Genomic DNA, 18,255 nt, shown 5'->3' on the forward strand with positions numbered 1-18,255 from the left:
GTCATGCCGATATTTAAAAAGGGGAGCACAGCTGAACCAGGTAATTATGGACCAGTCTTACATCTATAGTGGGAAAGTATTGGAAGGTATTCTAAGGGACAGTATTCAAAAGTTCCTTGAAGCAAATAAGGTCATTAAAAGGAACCAACATGGATTTGTGAAGGACAGATCATGTCAGACCAACTTACTTGGCTTTTGTGAAACAGTAAGTGCGAACCTGGATCAGGGTAAGGAGGTGGATATAATCTTTTTAGACTTTGCCAAAGCTTTCGACACTGTACCACACATGCGTCTTATCTACAAGCTACAAGAAATAGGGCTAGGGAGCACAATATGCATTTGGGTCAGTAATTGGTTAGATAATAGAGAGCAGCGCGTTGTGGTCAATAGATCATTTTCAAATTGGACTAAAGTACTAAGTGGTGTGCCATAAGGGTCTGTACTTGGACTACTTTTGTTCAACATTTTCATCAACGACCTAACAGTAGGTCTAGAGAGCATGGTATCAATTTTTGCAGACGTTACCAAATTGTGTAAGGTTATAAATACGGAGGGGGATGCTGAGTCTCTTCAGAACGACTTAACTAAACTGGAAGCATGGGCAGCAAAATGGAGAATAAGATTCAACACAGACAAGTGTAAGGTAATGCACTGTGGGGGCAAGCCCAAAAATAACACCTACATACTAAATGGGGTAATATTAGGGGATTCTGTACTGGAAAAAGACTTAGGGGTTCACATAGATAACAAATTAAGCAGCAGTACCCAAAGTAGGAGTGCAGCAAAGAAGGCTAATAAGATATTAGCATGCGGAAAATGGGGAATTGATGCAAGGGACGAGAGTATTATACTCCCATTATATAAATCACTAGTGAGGCCTCATTTTGAATACTGTGTGCAATTTTGGGCACCATATTACAAAAAGGATATCCTGGAGCTAGAAAAGGTTCAGAGGCGGGCGACCAAACTAATCAAGGGCATGGAGACGCTGGAATACGAGGAAAGGCTTGCAAGGCTAGGCATGTTTACATTGGAAAAGAGGAGACTAAGAGGGGACATGATCAACATCTACAAATATATAAGGTGGTCAATACACAGAGCTTGGGAGGGACCTGTTTTCTATAAGATCAGCACAGAGGACACGTGGTTACTCGTTTAGGTTAGAGGAGAGGAGTTTCTGCACATTGAGGTGAAAAGGTTTTTTCACAGTAAGGATAATACGTGTTTGGAATTCCCTGCCTGAGAGAGTAGTAACTGCAACACCTTTAAGAATGGGTTAGATAAATTCCTATTGGATAAAGATATTTAGGGTTATGGTGCGTAGGCACTCATTATAGTTAATATAACTAGTCCTAACATAAAAATAACTAGTCCTATAATAAGACTGCAAAGGAGACCACAAATAGGTTGAACTCGATGGACAATTGTCTTTTTTCAACCTTAGTTACTATGTTACTATGAATACGGTAGCATACGAATTCGCACAGAAAAGCCACAAAGTCATATTCAATATTCTATTTATATAGTGCATAATTTACACATAGTCTCCATACACATTGCCAGCAACTTACATACACATAAAAGGTAGAACAATAGAGTTATTCAGCTTTACAGGATTTGAGGGACTGAGAAAAGGTTATGACTTCGTGTTTGGTATCCAGATGTGCAGTATTTCGTAATCTGCATTCCGGTTGCTATTTGCAGTTGATCACGTGTATCTGCGTGTAGATATATGCAGAAATATAATATTAGCAAACTGTTATGATACTGTACTCAGGATATTCGTCGGGAACCCAGTGGCGAACACCTGCAAGCACACCTGGACCAAGCATCGCCCATTCATTCAAAGCAACCTATGACCCCTCATGTACTGTAAATGACCTGCCCCTTGACCTATGCAAGAAGAGCTTACATTTCCCATTGTATTGTATTTGGACTCATTGTATAAAATAGAGGTCTCCTGATCTAGGCTTCAGTCCCTATTCTCTGAAGGTCATCTTGCTAAGACTGACTGAGTCACTGAGTCCTGGATCTGGGAGCGCTCGCGAACAAACGTATGTACTATTGGTGGTAGCTCTTCTCTGTAATATTGTTGTATCTTTTATTTGTATCTTTTGAGTAGATACTATTGATGCGTTGGACCACAACATTACATTTAACTACTGGTGTCACATTCCATTCTTGTTTGGGGATAAGGTGTTTTCAGCCACACGTGTCGCTGCATTGTGCGCATAGTGTGTCGGCGTGTATACGCAACGTGCATACATATCTTACCGGTTATTTGCTTATGTTTAACGGCCGCAGTGGCCCGAACCACAGTGTGATTAGGTATTGCTTTTCCTTGTAAAATAATTGAACTTTACACATATTGGCCCTCATTCCGAGTTGATCGGTCGCAAGGCGAATTTAGCAGAGTTACACACGCTAAGCCGCCGCCTACTGGGAGTGAATCTTAGCTTCTTAAAATTGCGACCGATGTATTCGCAATATTGCGATTACTAACTACTTAGCAGTTTCAGAGTAGCTCCAGACTTACTCTGCCTGTGCGATCATTTCAGTGCTTGTCGTTCCTGGTTGACGTCACAAACACACCCAGCGTTCGCCCAGGCACTCCCACCGTTTCAGCGGCCACTCCTGCGTTTTTTCCGGAAACGGTAGCGTTTTCAGCCACACGCCCCTGAAACGCCGTGTTTCCGCCCAGTAACACCCATTTCCTGTCAATCACATTACGATCGCCGGAGCGAAGAAAAAGCCGTGAGTAAAAATACTTTCATCATAGTAAAGTTACTTGGCGCAATCGCAGTGCGAACATTGCGCATGCGTACTAAGCGGATTTTCACTGCGATGCGATGAAAAATACCGAGCGAACAACTCGGAATGAGGGCCCTTATGTGTATCTGGCACAGTGGGGACATATTATGTGTATCTGACACTGCACTGCTGGGGGCATATAATGTGTATCTGGCACTGCACTGCTAGGGGCATATAATGTGTATCTGACAATGTAAGGGCATATAATGTGTATCTGACAATGTGGGGTCATATAATGTGTATCTGACACTGTGGGGGCATATAATGTGTATCTGACACTGTGGGGGCATATTATGTGTATTTGACACTGGGGGCATATTATGTGTATCTGGCACTTCATTGCTGGGGGCATATAATGTGTATCTGGCACTGCACTGCTGGGGGCATATAATGTGTATCTGACAATGTGGGGTCATATAATGTGTATCTGGTACTGTGCGGCATATGTATAGCTGGCACAGTGTGGACATATGTGTATCTGGCACTGTGGGGGAATATAATGTGTATCTGGCACTGCTGGGGGCATATGTGTATCTGGCAATGCTGGGGGCATATGTGTATCTGGCACTGCACTACTAGGGGCATGTATGTATCTGGCACTGCTGGGGTCATATAACGTGTATCTGGCACTACTGGGGGTGTATGTGTATTTGGCACTACTGGGGGTTTATGTGTATCTGGCACTGCACTACTGGGGTCATTATGTGTATCTGACACTATACTGGAAACATTATGTGTAAGGAACACTACTGTGGGTGTTATGTGTAAGGCTGCTAATTGTGTGTGTTGAGGGGGTGTGAAAATATATTTATTTACAGTTTGATAATATAAAGTTGCAAGGCCACGCCCACTTTTCCAGGAGCGGGTGCGCCTTCGCTGCACGCATGGGGGGAGGGCACTTCGACATTTTCTCGCTCGGGTGCTAGTAGACCTGGAGCCGGCCCTGTTTATACACATATATAAATATATATATATATCTCCTTACTCCCCCACACATACCACAGTCTGAGTCTCCATCTCTCTTTCCTCCCGCACACCCCACAGTCTGTCTCTCCCCACTGACTCTATGCTGCATTCCAAGCTCCCCCATCCCAAAGCCCTGTATCTCCTCACCAATCCACTCTTACCCCACAGAGAGACTCACCTGCGCTGCACTCCCCAGTATCCAGACCCTCACACTGCACAGCAGGCACCATGCGGCCCTCACGCCCCACCAGAAGAGACCGGTGCAGGGCACCGAAATCCCAGCCAACAGAGCTGCTGCCATGTCCCATAACTGCCTGCAATAGAGCGGGACCTTGAAGAGTAGCACCTGGGAGGTCTCAGATGAGCCACAGGGATAACACAAAAAGAGGTCAATCATTGGAGCATACAGTTAGAGTCAAAGACAAAGTAGCTGATCAACATAGTAAACCTAATACTCTGCTGCAGCCAGAGTGGGGCTTAAACAAGGAAGCTTAGTTTGCATTACCCACTTCTATGATGTCAGCGGTCGCATAAAGCCACGGAAGTGCCAAGAACCTGCCCCTATAAGAATAGAGTATCTGCTCAGACAACAAAGTCAGTGTGGTGCAGATTGCAGCAACATGGAGGCCACCCGTGAATCATGGACTTGGTAGGAGCACTTTGGGCTCTACACATGGCATTTTTTGACATTACCTTACATATGGATTCCAAACACCCCAAGCAAGGCTTCTGAAGGATTTCTTGTATGGGAATAAATTAAATAAACATCTGAACTTTGTCCATGAAACCTACTATCAATCTTGTATTAACTTGTAACTCTAGGTTATTATTGGCAATGTTTTGCCGCCACCTTTTGTCAAAAAAAAAAAGATATTTCTAGGGGAAAATACTTACACCCTGGTTCCGTACCTGAAAAATAAAACAATTTGAAACTGTGAATTAAAGTCACAAAATTCCTTGTTAGAGGCTATGGGGTCTGTACAAGCACATAAAGAACATAGGGGGTCTATATACTAAGCACTGGAGAGAGTTAAAGTGGACGGAGATAAAGTACCAGCCAACCAGCTCCTAACTGCCATTTTTCAAACACGGGCAGATGTATTAAGCCTGGAGAAGTGATAAAGCAATTATAAGTGCAAGGTGATAAAGCACCAGACAATCAGCTCCAATATGTAAATTGACGGTTAGGAGCTGATTGGCTGGTGCGTTATCACCTTGAACTTATCACTACTGCATCACTTCTCCTGGCTAAATATATCTGCCCCAGAGTGTAACATTGCAGTTAATAACTGATTGGCTGATACTTTATCTCTCTCCATTTTCTCTCCCTCCAAGGCTTATTTAATAGACCCCATAGGGCCTGATTCAGATGTGGCCGCTATTTTGATTTTTACGCTGTTGAGCCGTTATCAGTGCACTGGGCATGCGTCTTAGCCCCAATGCGCACATGTGGCGATTGAATTCTGCGACCACCGCTGCATATTTGTACGCAGTTGCTTGGATCTGTGAATGTGCCTGTCGGCATCTCAGTACATTTCCAGGCAGCCGCAGCATTAGTCTATTTTCGCTCGGTAGCTACGTAAAAAAATAAAGGTTGTGATTCCATTAGTGATCACATCAGAATCAGGCCCATAATTGCAATGAGAGAAGCAGAACAAGAAGAAGTGAAAGTGTGGACAGTGGGCGGATGACAAAGTTTGGCTGTAAGGACAAGAACGCAACAGTGATAATACCCAGCATAAGTGGCCGTTAGAATGCAATATGCCACTCGTCATGCAGAGTAGGACAGACTATCACAGGAACAAAGCTGCTAGGATTTAATGTATCAGTAATTTTGTCCAACACAATGTAATATGCCAGTAATGACTAGCAGGGTGTGACATGGCTCTATTACCTTAATAACAGTAAATTCGATAATAATCATACCCACTCATATAAATTAATGTCTTTACAGAAAAATATGCCAATAATAACGCGAAGGGTACACAATAGGCCAGTAATAATGACCTCTAGAACACAGGACCTCTTTCAGTAAGGATATCAAAAAATCCGTCCGATTATCAAATGACTGCACATGCGCAGCGTTCGCATTGCTCACGCGTGAGTAAAAATAGTGACAAAAATTGCATACACTTTGTGATCGCAATGCAGCCGCTGTTTGACTGACAGGAAGCTGGCGTTCCTGGGCAGAAACATGCCGATTTCTGGGTGTGTCTGAAAAAACGGAGGCGTGCCCAGGCGTTTTTATGGAGGGCCTCTGATGTTAGCGATGACCACTTCCAGCCTCTTGTGTCGCAAGAATTGTGGATGACCTTGCCTGGCGCAGATAGGAAAAATCTACGATGTTCCAGGAATTGTGTATGGTTTTGCGATCAGCCCACATATTGCTACGCATTCGCAATTTCTGCAATGGCAGTTTTTTCTCTATGTCTGGGCGGCAAATATTTGATCGCAGCAACTGCTTTTTTGCAGAAATTGCAATCCTTACTGAATAAGGTCCATAGTATACCAGTAATAATAATACCCAGTTGGGTTAATTGTCCATATAATGCTCAGAAGACAATAGCATGTTGGTAAAATGTTATTTGCCGGTCATAACAGTCAAAAAGTGTCACAGCCACCAGTTCAGATTACCTGCAGGACCAGCATTGCAGGATGGCGCCAGGCTGAAGAGGCGCCGTCCCTGCTCTGATGTGCCGGCCATTCCTAGTACGCACATCCAGTCTCTCTCTGGCTGGTCTCCCCCCCCCCCCTTCCCTTTCCCCCCTGGATCGGATGAGCGGGATAGACCGCAGGGAGATTATTGTTGCACTTCATGCTGGATTGGAATCCGTCGGCAGCTGCTGCCGCTGACAGTGCTGTGGCCGTGTTTAGGGCACTGCAGTGCTCTCATGCGGTGCAGAACCCAGAGCAGAAAGTTTTATGGCGTGCTGGGTGCCGGTCAAAGTTTTTGCCGCCACATTACTGCTGCAGCGCGGATAATTGATCCGTCCCTCCGCCTTTAAGTCGCTTGCCTCCTAAGAAATGGTTGCAGGGAGGAGGAATGTCGGCAGCTATGCAGTCCTGGCAGCAGGTAATTATGTTTATTACTTTACAGCAGTGGGAGAAGACTCTGGTGTCTTGTTATTATTGCCAGACCAATTTTCCAGGTCTGTTGAAGTATTTGTGTGCTGTGGGATTATTTGAACTACAGTATATTACATTTTTCCTCTGGCACACAATGTTAAATACAATCCAGGATGGAGGGCATATCATTTACTAAGGTATACTGTATATTATACACATAGACAGAGAGATGTCTATAGTGGCCCCAAAATAGTATCTTACCATGGGACCTTCATCCGGCTCTGCAATCAGTCAGTCCCTCCTCCCCCGCCCCACGCTGATTGAGTAGGGAAGATTCTAGAGTGAGTGGAGAGAGCTATATTAGGGGAGAGAGCTGTGTAATGTGGATAGCTAGATTATGGGGATCAGGGTGAGTGGGGAGAGACGTGTGTGAGGAGTGGAGGGTTTTATTATGGGTGGATCTGTGTGAGGGGGTAGAACTGTATGTATACACTATGTATTTAAACATACATTAATATGGGGCCCTTAAGGTGGTGTATTTTCTAGAATCATGTGGGGTCTTTATCTGGCTCTATACAGTCTAACAATATTCACCCTACTTATGGCTATAATAACGGCCCCCAAGGGCACCGTCAGGGCCACCCACTATATGGCACCTCTCCCTGACACCTGTAAACTGGGGAAGGGGGCACAAAACTCTGTTTTGCCTCCGGGCGACTAGGATGAACTTACGCTACTGGTGGGTAGGCTACAATTAGGCAATTTAATGCAAATTACATCATCAATTTGTAGGGCTGCCCACTTCACGGAGGGGGGTGGGGGGATTGACCTACTCTCTCAGGAGTCCTGGAGAGCCCCCAATAGGATAGATTAGGTAAGTATGCGTTGGATGCAAACTCGAAATGAACAATGGTGGTCATTCCGAGTTGATCGCTAGCTGCATTTGTTCGCAGCACAGCGAGGAGGCAAAAAAAGGGCAGTTTTGCGCATGTGTATGTGGTGCAATGCGCACGCGCATTGTACAATTGCTACGAACGATGTAGTTTCACACAAGGTCTAGCAAAGCTTTTCAGCCGCACTGCTGGCCGCAGAATGATTGCCAGTAAGAGGGCTTTTCTGGGTGTCAACTGACCGTTTTCAGGGAGTGTTCGGTAAAATGCAGGCGTGCCAGGAAAAACGCAGGCGTGGCTGGGCGAACGCAGGTCGTGTTTGTGACGTCAAAACAGGAACTAAACAGTCTGAAATGATCACAAGTGCTGAGTAGGTATTGAGCTACTCTAAAACTGCACAAAAAAAGTTTGCCGCCACTCTGCGATCCTTTCGTTCGCACTTCTGCTAAGCTAAAATACACTCCCAGTGGGAGGCGGCATAGCATTTGTATGAGTGCTAAAAACTGCTAGCGAGCGAACAACTCGGAATGACCACCAATATCTACATTGGTACAGCAGGCCAAGGCAACTAATAGTTTGTTCATGCAGACAGCAGTGCATGCTGGAAAGGAAGGATTTTACAGAAACTGATTAAGGGACAAGCATCAGCTGGATGCTCATTAGAGCCAGTTGAGAGAAATAAGTACTCTGCAATGTGTGGCAACAGTAAGTTAAGTTCATATAGCCAATGAAGCAATATATAACAGCCAATTGAGCATCAGGAATTTAGTACAATGCTGTTTGCCATTCTACACTTGTTAATTACCTTCCCTAATTATACTGCAAGGCAAGAAAACAGACAGATGCAGAGAGAAGCAGCTACAGTACAGTATAGCTAGGTGGAGGCGCATTTATATAAAATGCTGCATATTTTAAAACATTGGGCCTAATTGATGTTTGTAAGTAAAGCAAAAAAGCAAGCAACTAGGCAAAACCATGTTGCACTGCAGGTGGGACAGATGTAACATGTGCAGAGAGATTTAGATGGGTTGCATTTTTTTCTGTGCAGGGTAAATACTGGCCAGGCCGGCGACAGGGGGGGTCAAACAGGGCATCGGGACCAGGCCCCAAGAATCAGAAGGGCCCCAAGGATACCCAAAGTAGTGCAGGGATGTGAGCCGTTTTGTCCAAACAGGGCAGTGAGGGAGGCAGTGTGGACGAAGCCTCAGAGTGACAGGAGCCTCTCACACACAGTGACTGTTCGGCGCAAGTCTACTCCCGCTATTCCAGGTCTAGCTCTGTTGCAGGCAGTTACGGGACACGGGCAGCAGCACCGCTGGCCAAGATTCCCGTGCCCTATGCTGGCTTTTTCTCGTGGGGTGTGAGGGCCACATGGTACCTGCTGTGTGGTGTTTGGGTCTGGATACTGGAGAATGCAGCGCAGGTGATTTTCTCTCCGGAGTAAGGGTGTATTTGTGAGGGGATACAGGGCTTTGGGATGGTGTAGGGGGCTGGGAATGCAGCATGGAGTCATTGGGGAGAGGTAGAATGTGGGGTGTGTAGAACAAAGGAATTAGGGAGACACAGACTGTGGTGTGTATGGGGGAGCAACGAGAGATATGCATATTTACATATGTGCATAGATATATACATAAATATATATATATATATATATATTTATTTTGTTTCTTAATAACGCAGCAAATTCCGTTGCACTTGTGTGTGTATATATACACTGCTCAAAAAAAATAAAGGGAACACTAAAATAACACATCCTAGATCTGAATGAATGAAATATTCTTATTAAATACTTTGTTCTTCACATAGTTGAATGTGCTGACAACAAAATCACACAAAAATGATCAATGGAAATCAAATTTATTAACCCATGGAGGTCTGGATTTGGAGTCACACTCAAAATTAAAGTGGAAAAACACACTACAGGCTGATCCAACTTTGATGTAATGTCCTTAAAACAAGTCAAAATGAGGCTCAGTAGTGTGTGTGGCCTCCACGTGCCTGTATGACCTCCCTACAATGCCTGGGCATGCTCCTGATGAGGTGGCGGATGGTCTCCTGAGGGATCTCCTCCCAGACCTGGACTAAAGCATCCGCCAACTCCTGGACAGTCTGTGGTGCAACGTGGCGTTGGTGGATGGAGCGAAACATGATGTCCCAGATGTGCTCAATTGGATTCAGGTCTGGGGAACGGGCGGGCCAGTCCATAGCATCAATGCCTTCGTCTTGCAGGAACTGCTGACACACTCCAGCCTCACGAGGTCTAGCATTGTCTTGCATTAGGAGGAACCCAGGGCCAACCGCACCAGCATATGGTCTCACAAGGGGTCTGAGGATCTCATCCCGGTACCTAATGGCAGTCAGGCTACCTCTGGCGAGCACATGGAGGGCTGTGCGGCCCCCCCAAAGAAATGCCACCCCACACCATTACTGACCCACTGCCAAACCGGTCATGCTGGAGGATGTTGCAGGCAGCAGAACATTCTCCTTGGCGTCTCCAGACTCTGTCACGTCTGTCACATGTGCTCAATGAGAACCTGCTTTCATCTGTGAAAAGCACAGGGTGCCAGTGGCGAATTTGCCAATCTTGGTGTTCTCTGGCAAATATCAAACGTCCTGCACGGTGTTGGGCTGTAAGCACAACCCCCACCTGTGGACATCGGGCCCTCATACCACCCTCATGGAGTTTGTTTCTGATCGTTTGAGTAGACACATGCACATTTGTGGCTTGCTGGAGGTCATTTTGCAGGGCTCTGGCAGTGCTCCTCCTGTTCCTCCTTGCGCAAAGGCGGAGGTAGCGGTCCTGCTGCTGGGTTGTTGCCCTCCTACGGCCTCCTCCACGTCTCCTGATGTACTGGCCTGTCTCCTGGTAGCACCTCCATGCTCTGGACACTACGCTGACAGACACAGCTCGCATTGATGTGCCATCCTGGATGAGCTGCACTACCTAGGCCACATATTTATTTCTTTATTTTTACATTTATTTTTATATTTATTTTTATTTTCATTTTCACTTGCATTCATTTTATTCTATTATCATTTGTTTATTTCTTTTTCTCATTTATATATATCATTAATCCACCTTAATATTGTTTATAATATTAGCGTGGTGCCACCTAGATATACATTAAAATAAAAGTACACTTAGTAGGCACAGCGTTGTTAATTAGGTATGTCACATATTGCTGCAGCTGCGTTGTGACGTTTGGAGGAGGTTTGTAGATATTTTGCGTTCCACCGCGGACATAGGTGGAATGCAAACGTCACTTCTGGCGTCGGCGCATGGGATTGCGCTCCACGAGCGCTAGGTGGAACGCATGGAAGTGGTAGTTATAGGATCAGCGTTTACACACAGCATTTAAGGCGGAAGTGAGGTCACTTCCTGTTACACTAATAGGTATTAAAAGTTACTTTTTTAGCACTTTATTGCACTTTTGGTACATACTTTAAAATATTAAAAGGTGCACATGCACCATATATACCTATGTGGGCAGTTTTATTGCATATTTGGACCCTATATAGGTCTTAATTCCCCATACCGGATCCTATTGGCTAATAAATCTAGGAAGTGAGGTAAGCTGGGTATAGGGTATATAAGCCCCACACTTCAGTCCCTCAGTCACTTGCACTTTGGGAGAGCACACAGGAGCACACTTGAATGCTGTAAGTACCATCACTATAGAGGTTGAAGGATTAATATCACGTTATTTATGTTATCATCCATTTATATTGAATTAACCTATTGTAGGTTGTTCGTCTGTGGATATACACAACTTTTTTTATGAGAATCTCCCCAAGTGGGTATGTATACTCATATTTAATTGGATAATTAATTCACTTCTATCACTAATATAGATTGATATTTTTGAATATTTATATTGCCTTTATTTAGGGCTTTCCACCAGTTTTTATTTGATCAGACCCTCACGATTTGGGATATGAGGTCCTATTCTTTTAAGTAAGTTCTTTCAAGAGTACATACAGGTTGAGTATCCCTTATCCAAAATGCTTGGGACCAGAGGTATTTTGGATATCGGATTTTTCCGTATTTTGGAATAATTGCATACCATAATGAGATATCATGGCAATGGGACCTAAATCTAAGCACAGAATGCATTTATGTTTTATATGCACCTTATACACACAGTCTGAAGGTAATTTTAGCCAATATTTCTCTGACGTCCTAAGTGGATGCTGGGGACTCCGTCAGGACCATGGGGAATAGCGGCTCCGCAGGAGACAGGGCACAAAAATAAAAGCTTTAGGACTAGGTGGTGTGCACTGGCTCCTCCCCCTATGACCCTCCTCCAAGCCTCAGTTAGGTTTTTGTGCCCGGCCGAGAAGGGTGCAATCTAGGTGGCTCTCCTAAAGAGCTGCTTAGAATAAAAGTTTGTTAGGTTTTTTATTTTCAGTGAGACCTGCTGGCAACAGGCTCACTGCATCGAGGGACTAAGGGGAGAAGAAGTGAACTCACCTGCGTGCAGGATGGATTGGCTTCTTAGGCTACTGGACACTAGCTCCAGAGGGACGATCACAGGTACAGCCTGGATGGGTCACCGGAGCCGCGCCGCCGGCCCCCTTACAGATGCTGAAGAGAGAAGAGGTCCAGAAATCGGCGGCTGAAGACTTCCCAGTCTTCTTAAGGTAGCGCACAGCACTGCAGCTGTGCGCCATTGCTCTCAGCACACTTCACACCGCGGTCACTGAGGGTGCAGGGCGCTGGGGGGGGCGCCCTGGGCAGCAATGTAATTACCTTTACTGGCTAAAAATACATCACATATAGTCCCTGGGCTATATGGATGTATTTAACCCCTGCCAGGATTACAGAAAAAACCGGGAGAAGAGCCCGCCGTGAAGGGGGCGGGGCCTATCTCCTCAGCACACAGCGCCATTTTTCCCACACAGATCCGCTGGTGGGAAGGCTCCCAGGCTCTCCCCTGCACTGTACTACAGAAACAGGGTTAAAACAGAGACGGGGGGCATATTTTGGCGATATAAATATATATTAAGCTGCTATAAGAGAAAACACTTACTATAAGGTTGTCCCTGTATAATTATAGCGCCTTGGTGTGTGCTGGCAAACTCTCCCTCTGTCTCCCCAAAGGGCTAGTGGGGTCCTGTCCTCTATCAGAGCATTCCCTGTGTGTGTGCTGTGTGTCGGTACGTGTGTGTCGACAGGTATGAGGACGATGTTAGTGGAGGCGGAGCAATTGCCTGTAATGGGATGTCACCCCCTAGGGAGTCGACACCGGAATGGATGGCTTTATTTATGGAATTACGTGATAGTGTCAACACGCTACAAGGTCGGTTGACGATATGAGACGGCCGGCAAACCAATTAGTACCTGTCCAGGCGTCTCAAACACCGTCAGGGGCTTTAAAACGCCCATTACCTCAGTCGGTCGTCATAGACACAGACACGGACACTGACTCCAGTGTCGACGGTGAAGAAACAAACGTATTTTCCAGTAGGGCCACACGTTACATAATCACGGCAATGAAGGAGGCGTTACATATTCTGATACTACAAGTACCAAAAAAATGGGTATTATGTGGGGTGTGAAAAAAACTACCTGTAGTTTTTCCTGAATCAGATAAATTGATTGAAGTGTGTGATGAAGCGTGGGTTACCCCCGATAGGAAGTGCTAATTTCAAAGAAGTTATTGGCATTATACCCTTTCCCGCCAGAGGTTAGGGCGCGCTGGGAAACACCCCCTAGGGTAGATAAGGCGCTCACACGCTTATCAAAACAAGTGGCGTTACCGTCTCCTGATACGGCCGCCCTCAAAGATCCAGCTGATAGGAGGCTGGAAAATACTCTAAAAAGTATATACACACATACTGATGTTATACTGCGACCAGCATCGCCCCAGCATGGATGTGCAGTGCTGGGGGGGTTTGGTCGGAATCTCTGACTGAAAATATTGATACCCTTGACAGGGACAGTATTTTATTGACTATAGAGCATTTAAAGGATGCATTTCTATATATGCGTGATGCACAGAGGGATATTTGCACTCTGGCATCAAGAGTAAGTGCGATGTCCATTTCTGCCAGAAGATGTTTATGGACACGACAGTGGTCAGGTGATGCGGATTCCAAACGGCACATGGAAGTATTGCCGTATAAAGGGGAGGAGTTATTTGGGGTCGGTCTATCGGACCTGGTGGCCACGGCAACAGCTGGAAAATCCACCTTTTTTATCCCAAGTCACCTCTCAGCAGAAAAAGACACCGTCTTTTCAGCCTCAGTCCTTTCGTCCCAATAAGGGCAAGCGGGCAAAAGGCCAGTCATATCTGCCCCGGGGTAGAGGAAAGGGAAAAAGACTGCAGCAGGCAGCCCCTTCCCAGGAACAGAAGCCCTCCACCGCTTCTGCCAAGGCCTCAGCATGACGCTGGGGCCTTACAAGCGGACTCAGGTACGGTGGGGGGTCGTCTCAAGAGTTTCAGCGCGCAGTGGGCTCACTCGCAAGTGGACCCCTGGATCCTACAGGTAGTATCCCAGGGGTACAGATTGGAATTCGAGACGTCTCCCCCTCGCAGGTTCCTGAAGTCTGCTTTACCAACGTCTCCCTCCGACAGGGAGGCAGTATTGGAAGCAATTCACAAGCTGTATTCCCAGCAGGTGATAATAAGAGTACCCCTCCTACGACAGGGAAAGGGGTATTATTCCACACTATTTGTGGTACCGAAGCCAGACGGCTCGGTGAGACCTATTTTAAATCTGAAATCTTTGAACACTTACATACAAAGGTTCAAATTCAAGATGGAGTCACTCAGAGCAGTGATAGCGAACCTGGAAGAAGGGGACTATATGGTGTCCCTGGACATCAAGGATGCTTTCCTCCATGTCCAAATTTGCCCTTCTCACCAAGGGTACCTCAGGTTCGTAGTACAGAACTGTCACTATCAGTTTCAGACGCTGCCGTTTGGATTGTCCACGGCACCCCGGGTCTTTACCAAGGTAATGGCCGAAATGATGATTCTTCTTCGAAGAAAAGGCGTCTTAAATTATCCCTTACTTGGACGATCTCCTGATAAGGGCAAAGTCCAGGGAACAGTTGGAGGTCGGAGTAGCACTATCTTGGATACTGCTACAACAGCACGGGTGGATTCTAAATATTCCAAAATCGCAGCTGATCCCGACGACACGTCTGCTGTTCCTAGGGATGATTCTGGACACAGTCCAGAAAAAGGTGTTTCTCCCGGAGGAGAAAGCCAGGGAGTTATCCGAGCTAGTCAGGAACCTCCTAAAACCAGGAAAAGTGTCAGTGCATTATTGCACAAGGGTCCTGGGAAAAATGGTGGCTTCCTACGAAGCGATTCCATTCGGCAGATTTCACGCAAGAACTTTTCAGTGGGATCTGCTGGACAAATGGTCCGGATCGCACCTTCAGATGCATCAGCGGATAACCCTGTCTCCAAGGACAAGGGTGTCTCTTCTGTGGTGGCTGCAGAGTGCTCATCTACTAGAGGGCCGCAGATTCGGCATTCAGGACTGGGTCCTGGTGACCACGGATGCCAGCCTGAGGGGCTGGGGAGCAGTCACACAGGGAAAAAATTTCCAGGGAGTGTGGTCAAGTCTGGAGACTTCACTTCACATAAACACACTGGAGTTAAGGGCAATTTACAATGCTCTAAGCCTAGCAAGACCTCTGCTTCAAGGTCAACCGGTGCTGATCCAGTCGGACAACATCACGGCAGTCGCCCACGTAAACAGACAGGGCGGCACAAGAAGCAGGAGGGCAATGGCAGAAGCTGCAAGGATTTTCCGCTGGGCGGAAAATCGTGTGATAGCACTGTCAGCAGTGTTCACGATCTCCACCCGGGAGAGTGGGGACTTCATCCGGAAGTCTTCCACATGATTGTGAACCGTTGGGAAAGACCAAAGGTGGACATGATGGCGTCCCGCCTCAACAAAAAACTGGACAGGTATTGCGCCAGGTCAAGGGACCCTCAGGCGATAGCTGTGGACGCTCTGGTAACACCGTGGGTGTACCAGTCAGTGCATGTGTTCCCTCCTCTGCCTCTCATACCCAAGGTACTGAGAATTATAAGACGGAGAGGAGTAAGAACTATACTTGTGGCTCCGGATTGGCCAAGAAGGACTTGGTTCCCGGAACTTCAAGAGATGCTCACAGAGGACCCATGGCCTCTGCCGCTAAGAAGGGACTTGCTTCAGCAAGGACCCTGTCTGTTCCAAGACTTACCGCGGCTGCGTTTGACGGCATGGCGGTTGAACGCCGGATTCTAAGGGAAAAAGGCATTCCGGAAGAAGTCATACCTACCCTGGTCAAAGCCAGGAAGGAGGTGACCGCACAACATTATCACCGCATTTGGCGAAAATATGTTGTGTGGTGTGAGGCCAGGAAGGCCCCCACGGAGGAATTTCAACTCGGTCGATTCCTGCATTTCCTGCAAACAGGAGTGTCTATGGGCCTCAAATTGGGGTCCATTAAGGTTCAAATTTCGGCCCTGTCGATTTTCTTCCAGAAAGAATTGGCTTCAGTTCCTGAAGTCCAGACATTCGTCAAGGGAGTACTGCATATATAACCCCCTTTTGTGCCTCCAGTGGCACCGTGGGATCTCAACGTAGTTCTGGGATTCCTAAAATCACATTGGTTTGAACCGCTCAAATCTGTGGATTTGAAATATCTCACATGGAAAGTGACCATGCTGTTGGCCCTGGCCTCGGCCAGGCGAGTGTCAGAATTGGCGGCTTTGTCTCACAAAAGCCCATATCTGATTTTCCATTCGGACAGGGCAGAACTGCGGACTCGTCCCCAGTTTCTCCCTAAGGTGGTGTCAGCGTTTCACCTGAACCAACCTATTGTGGTGCCTGCGGCTACTAGGGACTTGGAGGACTCCAAGTTGCTAGACGTTGTCAGGGCCCTGAAAACATATGTTTCCAGGTCGGCTGGAGTCAGGAAAACTGACTCGCTGTTTATCCTGTATGCACCCAACAAGCTGGGTGCTCCTGCTTCTAAGCAGACGATTGCTCGTTGGATTTGTAGTACAATTCAGCTTGCACATTCTGTGGCAGGCCTGCCACAGCCAAAATCTGTAAATGCCCATTCCACAAGGAAGGTGGGCTCATCTTGGGCGGCTGCCCGAGGGGTCTCGACTTTACAACTTTGCCGAGCTGCTACTTGGTCAGGGGCAAACACGTTTGCAAAATTCTACAAATTTGATACCCTGGCTGAGGAGGACCTGGAGTTCTCTCATTCGGTGCTGCAGAGTCATCCGCACTCTCCCGCCCGTTTGGGAGCTTTGGTATAATCCCCATGGTCCTGACGGAGTCCCCAGCATCCACTTAGGACGTCAGAGAAAATAAGAATTTACTTACCGATAATTCTATTTCTCGTAGTCCGTAGTGGATGCTGGGCGCCCATCCCAAGTGCGGATTGTCTGCAATACTTGTACATAGTTATTGTTACAAAAATCGGGTTATTATTGTTGTGAGCCATCTTTTCAGAGGCTCCTCTGTTATCATGCTGTTAACTGGGTTCAGATCACAAGTTGTACAGTGTGATTGGTGTGGCTGGTATGAGTCTTACCCGGGATTCAAAATCCTTCCTTATTGTGTACGCTCGTCCGGGCACAGTATCCTAACTGAGGCTTGGAGGAGGGTCATAGGGGGAGGAGCCAGTGCACACCACCTAGTCCTAAAGCTTTTATTTTTGTGCCCTGTCTCCTGCGGAGCCGCTATTCCCCATGGTCCTGACGGAGTCCCCAGCATCCACTACGGACTACGAGAAATAGAATTATCGGTAAGTAAATTCTTATTTTTTTATAACTTTGTGCATTAAACAAAGTGTGTCTACATTCACACAATTCATTTATGTTTCATATACACCTTATACACACAGCCTGAAGGCCATTTAATACAATATTTTTAATAACTGTGTGTATTAAACAAAGTTTGTGTACACTGAGCCATCAGAAAACAAAAGTTTCACTATCTCACTCTCGCTCAAAAAAGTCCGTATTTCGGAATATTCCGTATTTCGGATATTTGGATATGAGATACTCAACCTGTATAAGTATTTATTCTTCCTATATGGGATGTATTAGTGATGTGTAATTACATTGTAGAAGTGTCCTACAAATCTGTACTGCTAAATGGTCTTAAGAACCTGAAGATCTGTACGATTATCAGTTTTGGATTGTATAGGTATGTACCAGTATGAAAAAATAGAATATGCCACCATAGGGGTGAAATTATAGATACGCTTTAGTATTAATTTTTTTGGCACTCTTAATAAAATTGATTCTTCTTTCTAATATAAAGTTATAACTTGAAGATCAAATGTCCTCATCTCTCCTCGTAATCTAATTTATTAAGTAATTACATGCTGTATGTATTCTTATTCATTGAATTGATTGATATGTATGTCTTTACCAGCTGTATTGATCATCCCTCTGAAGAAGTCCGTATAGGACGAAACGCATCAGGGTGGAAAAGAGAGAAAATATACCCTTCATTTCATCTATGACACAAATTATTGCTATGTGTATTTGAAAGG

At 45.9% G+C, this 18,255-nt stretch overlaps 1 long non-coding RNA gene across 2 annotated transcripts in view; it reads left to right on the forward strand.

Moving 5' to 3' along the window:
• The first annotated feature begins 6,555 nt into the window (after positions 1-6,555).
• LOC135004259 (uncharacterized) overlaps positions 6,556-18,255 on the forward strand; it is a 35,725-nt gene continuing 24,025 nt past the window's right edge. The window contains exons 1-2 of one of the 2 annotated variants that reach the window (XR_010205097.1): positions 6,556-6,850; positions 18,135-18,255. This is a non-coding gene — a long non-coding RNA (uncharacterized LOC135004259). The remainder of the gene's footprint in view (positions 6,851-18,134) is intronic. The other variant, XR_010205091.1, reaches the window with a different exon arrangement.

Source organism: Pseudophryne corroboree, chromosome 2 (assembly GCF_028390025.1).
Source record: "Pseudophryne corroboree isolate aPseCor3 chromosome 2, aPseCor3.hap2, whole genome shotgun sequence".
NCBI classification, from domain to species: domain Eukaryota; kingdom Metazoa; phylum Chordata; class Amphibia; order Anura; family Myobatrachidae; genus Pseudophryne; species Pseudophryne corroboree.